This window comes from Arvicanthis niloticus, chromosome 28 (assembly GCF_011762505.2).
Source record: "Arvicanthis niloticus isolate mArvNil1 chromosome 28, mArvNil1.pat.X, whole genome shotgun sequence".
In the NCBI taxonomy this organism is placed as follows: domain Eukaryota; kingdom Metazoa; phylum Chordata; class Mammalia; order Rodentia; family Muridae; genus Arvicanthis; species Arvicanthis niloticus.
This window is the reverse complement of record NC_133436.1, coordinates 21,909,725-21,915,724: the sequence shown is the minus strand read 5'-3', so window position 1 is coordinate 21,915,724 and position 6,000 is coordinate 21,909,725. Positions and strand designations below refer to the sequence as shown.

The window sequence follows — 6,000 nt, the reverse complement described above, 5'->3', positions numbered from 1 at the left end:
TACGTGATCCACAACCTCCGGTTCAGCCATCGGGTCCCCGCTGGCGCAGCCACACCCACGCTCAGAAACGGTTTCTAGCGTCCTAGCCTCGGAAACGCTCTGGACTGCAAATGTCACTCGCACCGAGGGGTTTTCCCGCGGAAAGTCCGACGGATCCCTCCCCGCCCATCTCTTCATTCCAGAGCGTGGAAGAAGACAGAGGAAGTTCCCGGGTGGTCCACACCGTCGCCCGCAGCATCTCCAGGCGCACAGAAGTGGAAGGAGGCTCGTGCCTAGGGTCCCAGCAACCCGCAGTGTGGCGACTCCAGTCCGGACGGGAAGCTGCGCGCCCAGACGAGGGCGTCCCCGGGGCGGGGCCCTGGTCCCCAGCTGTGCAGCCTCAGCGAGTTGGGGGCGGGGCCAGCAGCGCCAGATGAGGCCCGGGTGGCTCAGGGCTCCGACCCTGGCTGAGAAGCGCAACCCTGGCCATCAAGAAGCAGAAGGGGCAGAGCCCCCAGGACACGAGCACTCGGTGTCCTCCCGGCGTCTGGACGCTAGATCAGCGCACTGCGGGATCACGGTTCGTTTTGTCACGGGAGTCTGCTTGGGTCTCTAACTCTTTCGGCATCGGGGACCAGGGTGCTGGGTTAGCTGAAGTGAAGGACCGCGCTGGCCCAGGGCAGGGATGCTGTTAGCAGCAGGTGGGTTTGGGGTGGGGCTCCCTCTGTGCCTCTAGGTACCTTCAGGACGCGCACAGCTTTGGTTTTCTCACCTAGAGCCGAAAGCTTTTTTAAAAAATGTTTGAGAATATAAGTGCTTCATCAGAAGTGTTTCAAAAATGACTAATGTAGACTGACTCTGAAGCTACCTGAGGCAACTTTTGTTTTGAAGTTTTATTGCTTCATTTAATGGAGACTTTTTCCCAATTTGTTCGCCACTTTCTCAAACACATCTGAATGGGCACTTCTCCACTTGAACTTGACTGTATGACTCGGGAGCCAGGAAATACAGGAACATTGATAACCGCGTTGAGAAGCTCCCACAGAAGATTTGGGGGAGTTTGTTTTAGGAGAGCGATCTGGTGGCTTTGTTTAGAGAACCACACCACGGAATTCTGTTGGCTTCTTTGGCTCCGTGAACACCAGCTGAGACCTGCGTTTAACTTCCTGTGGCTCTCTCTCACTTACTAGAGCCATTTCTCAGCAGAGGGAGGAGCTGTTGTTTCTACACGGGTATCCACAAATGAGTCACAAGTCTGCTATAATTGCAAGGCTTTGTTAATACACTTTTGAAAAGTGAGGTTGGATTCCTGTACTTAGAACAGACCTGAGATGAGTCTGGTGCTGTCAAACTGGGGCAGGCAGCCTAGGAAGTAACTATTCAAGTTTTCGGTTTCCTAGAGCGACTGATGGGACAACATGCCAGCTAGGGTCACTAGGCTGATCTGAGATAACCCTTAGAATCATGTGCTTTCCCACAGAAGCTGAAGAGAAATTTAATTTCATTATTCAATAACCATTTGGCTGTTGTTTTCACTGGTTGGTAGAAACTGGACATTTAATGGAGTGAGTGTAAGTTACTCTGAAATTTAAAATACTCCAGAAAGTTTATTTTTACCAAATTAGTGCTTAAAACACATATAGAAGCTTTTAAAGAAAGTAGATGGTTGTTGGAGCCAGACAGTAAGATACCGAGTCTCAGTGTGGCTGGATAATGGATCTTAGAAACAGACTTCCCTAACTAGAAGCTAAGCAGACACAGGAATAACTGTGTATCCTGGCTGAGCTGAGGTCAGCCCTAGACAGCAAGGTTCTGGTCTGTTACAGCCTTTTCATCAAGTTCCCTGTATACAACCATGGACACAGTGCTGTCCTGGCAACCAGAGACATAGCTGAGCAGATTTTTCTTGAAATCCAACATCATGAGCTGAGTGCTATGAGAAATTTACACCCAAAGGAGGTGCCCAGTGTGGGGGATCAGAATACCCTGGATCACTGCTGGGACGCAAGGGGGGGTGTTTGGGTTCCCATCATCTGCTTGTCTTGGTTGGCAGCCTAGTTTTAATTCAATACATACATGATTTTAAAAGCATATTAGTATACGCATATGTCTATGATTTAAAAGCCTATTACTGAGGCATGGCTTTTAAAGTGTTTGAATTAACCATGTTTCATATTGCTTAGTAGCTGTGTAAGACAAACCCAGTCTGCTGTCTCCCTGGGCCGTTGTAGATGCTCTTCTATGTGTCTTTTAAACAACAGAATAACTTATGAGTGATTAGCGGGTTTTCTGCTCACCGGTGGATACAATAGTTGCTCCCCATCTGAGGACTGGCTTTACTTCCATGATTTTTGTTACCCAAGCTCTGAACTAGAAAGTTCCAGCAATAGTAGTATATGTTGATTTATTTTATTTGAAACATGGTTTCACTGTGTAACCCTGGCTGACCTAGAATTCGCAAATATCTATCTGCCTACTTCCACCTCCTGAGAACGCATATTAAAGGTGTGTGCCACCACACTTGGCAGTAAGATACTCCGATGGAGGGTGTACATCCACACCAAATTAAGTATAACCATATTGCTGTAATGGTTCCACTACTAATTCATGTTAATCTCTTACTGTGAATAATTTATGAATTTAAACTTCATCTTAAATATGTGTGCATGGAGAGCAGCATAAATAGATGTCAGGCATTCACCAGTCTGTTGGACCAGATCCCCAAGGATTAAGGAAGAACAAATTCTCCAGTCATCTGAGGTGGCCAACTAGTTAAGGGCATCTGCTCAACTCAACAGCTTTCATCTACGTTTCATCTCTTTCTCCACGGCCTCAGAGGCATGTTTTCTAGAGGGAAAAAAAGATAGAGTGTGTCATTCATCATTGCATTCCTGACCTTTAGCACAAATTTGACTCACACACAGTTAGTGCAAAGAAGCATTTATTAAACAGTGAGCCTGACTGTAGATGAGGCTTGTCCAGGAGCTTGAAAGGGTAGGTGACCCAGCAGAAAGAGCAGCAGCACCAAGGACAGAAACAGCATTCTGTGGTCAGGAAACTCCAGCCAGTTTCCTGAGGGTGGTAGGGGTTGGGGGGGGTGGGGAGGGAGGCAGAAGGATGAGGGAGGAAAGATAGGAGGAGAGGACCTCATAGGCCCATGTGCCATGGAGGCTTCAGGACTTTATTCTGTGGAGGCCTCAGAGAAAACAAAGTGTATGAGAGACATGTTTAAAACAAAGCAGAAGACGAGGAGGCTGCTCAGACTGTGAAGTGCTTGCCACACAAAGACTTGCATTTGGTCCCTAGAATCCATGTAAAAGGTAGGTCCAATAGCTGTCACCTGTAATGTAAGCACTGGGTAAGTGGAGGCAGAAGGATCCTGGGACTCGCTGACCCTCTAGTCTCGCTGGACCAATGAGTCCCAGATTCTGTGAGAGGGTTTAGGTACCAATGTCAACCCCACAGGCATGCTAGCACACGTGTACCTGCATACGTGTGAAGAGGTACACACATACACATGAACAAACTCAAGTGCTCACACCCTTAGAAGATTCTGGTACTACTGAGATGAAAACGAGACTTGGGTTGGTGAGGAGGGGTCATGGAAATGCAGGAAAGGGCTGAGAGAACGGACAGAGTATAACACACAGAACCCAGCTGCCCACTCATTGGGAAGTGGGTTATGAGGACGGGGAAGAAGAGAAAAGATAACGCCTACATTTTTGGTTAGTGACTGGGATAGGAATGCTCCCCCAACCCCAATGGAAGAGTTGGTGTAACATTTCTGGTTAGTGACTGGGATAGGAATGCTCCCCCCACACACACACAATGGAAGAGTTGGTGTACGCTAAAGGATGGTGAGAAGTTCACCTGCTACTTGGCATATGGTCAGCACTTGGTAACAATTTTCGACCAAATAGTAACTAAGATTTTACGCTGGTTAGTTTTTGTGTACTTGAGACAAACTAGAGTCGTCTGGGAAGAGGGACCCTCAGTTGAAGAACTTCCTTTGTTGGTTGACCAGAGGGCATATCCCATGGAGCAGTTTATAGATTAATGATGGATATGAAAGACCCAGTCCACCGTGGGTAGTGCTGCCCCTTGGGTAGGCGGTCTTGCATTATATTTTAAAAGCAAGCTGAGCAAGGAATTGAGAACAAGCCAGTAAGGAATATTCCTTTATGGTCTCTGCTTCAGTTCCTGCTTCCAGATTCCTGCCTCAATCTCTTGCCCATCTGTCTACAACTGTGTGTGTGTGTGTGTGTGTGTGTGTGTGTGTGTGTGTGTGAGAGAGAGAGAGAGAGAGAGAGAGAGAGAGAGAGAGAGAGAGAGAGAGAGATGGATAGACAGATAGGTAAATAGATATAGAGAAATGATAGATAGATAGATAGATAGATAGATAGATAGATAGATAGATAGATAGATAGACAGATAGATAGACAGACAGACAGACAGGCAGGCAGACAGATAGATAAATAATTAGGAATGGGATGGGCTTTTGAAACCTCAAAGTCAACCCCAGTTGTCTCATGCCTCATCACCACCTGATTCATCCTGTGACTTAGAACATGTAAGGCAAATAAAGCTTTTCCTCTGCAAAATTGGCTCTGTTCAGTGTTTTAGCATAGCAACAAGAAACAAACCAGGGCTGATATATTGAGTACTTATGTGGACAGAAATTATTCTAGGCCCAGTAAATGGATTAAGTCCTGTATTCCTTATTGGAATCCTGTGATTAGCTTTCCAACTATTTTACAAACGGTTATTGATTGAAAGCATTGGAAATCGATCCCAAGCACCTGTCTCCACAGTTGGCATTATTGAACTTTTCTACATGATGATATACTTTCTGAAGCAACAAATGAATGAAGAACACTTAAGACTTTGTACTAAATGCAGCTGCAATCATTTTCTATGACAATTCTTTTCTGAACAGGTATAGTTCCAGTCATAAAATGAACACTTTATGACCCCTATTTTACTGTGTAGCAGCTTTCTCCTGCTTTTCCTCCAAGAAATATGTGATCAGTCTTGGAATACAGCTGACGTTATCATAAATTGCTCAAGTGTGGTGGTTTGAATGAGAATGGCTTCCATGGGTCTATATATTTGAACACTTGTTCCCCAGCTGATGGAACTGTTTGGGAAGGATCAGAAGGTGTGGCTTTATTAGAGAAGGAGTGTCACTGGCATTGGGTTTGAGGTTTCAAAAGCCCCATGCCATTCCTAATTAGTGTTCTGACTCTGCCCTCTCTATCTGTCGCTGTCTCTGTCTCTGTCTCTGTCTCTGTCTCTGTCTCTGTCTCTGTCTGTCTCTCTCTCATGCTTGTAGACCAAATGTAAGTTCTCAGCTACTGCTCCAGCCCCATGGCTCCCTGCCTGCTGCCATGTTGCCCACCATGATGATAACGGGCTAAATATTTTTGTGGAGACTCAGGGCCTCTAAAGATGCTCATAGCTTTTGACCCACAGAGCTGTTGATTAAATGCTGAATGTTCAGCTTTACCTGTTTCCTCAATGTGTTTGGTCAGTAGAAAGACTGGCCAAGGGCCCAGGTACTGATCAACAGGTGGTGGGTAAATACTGAAAGAATCACTAGCACATGAAGTCAGGGACATAAAAACTCCACATCTTAAATTTCTCGCTTGCAATCTGTCTTCTGATGCCTGTTTCATCTTGGTTTGACGCTGAACAGCTACTCTCCTGCCTCTAACTTCCAGAGTCTAGTAGTGAAGCAAACGCTACTGAATCCCTTTTCTCTTGACATTAGCTGGACTAATGATTCAGTTATTTTCTGCTGAGATCTTGCTTTGTACTGCAGGCATTTGAGTAGATTTCATTGGTCCAAAAAGGGGGGGGAGAGTGTTTTAAAAAAAAAATACTAAGCCTCCCACCCCCTACCTTCTACCAAGTTCAGCATCAACTCTACACCACTCTACACCATTTTCATGTTTGGTAATTTGATCTGATCTGACTTGGGTTGATATTCTGTTTTGTTTTGCTTTCACCATGGTCTTGACC

General features: G+C 45.8%; 1 protein-coding gene across 3 annotated transcripts in view; it reads left to right on the top strand.

Moving 5' to 3' along the window:
• Positions 1 to 394: 394 nt before the first annotated feature.
• Stx11 (syntaxin 11) overlaps positions 395 to 6,000 on the top strand; it is a 30,515-nt gene continuing 24,909 nt past the window's right edge. The window contains exon 1 of one of the 3 annotated variants that reach the window (XM_076926870.1): positions 395 to 559. The gene's annotated coding sequence lies outside the window, so the exon portion shown is untranslated. Of the gene's footprint in view, positions 560 to 580; positions 681 to 6,000 lie in introns of those variants that run through there. The other 2 variants (XM_076926868.1, XM_076926869.1) reach the window with 2 other exon arrangements.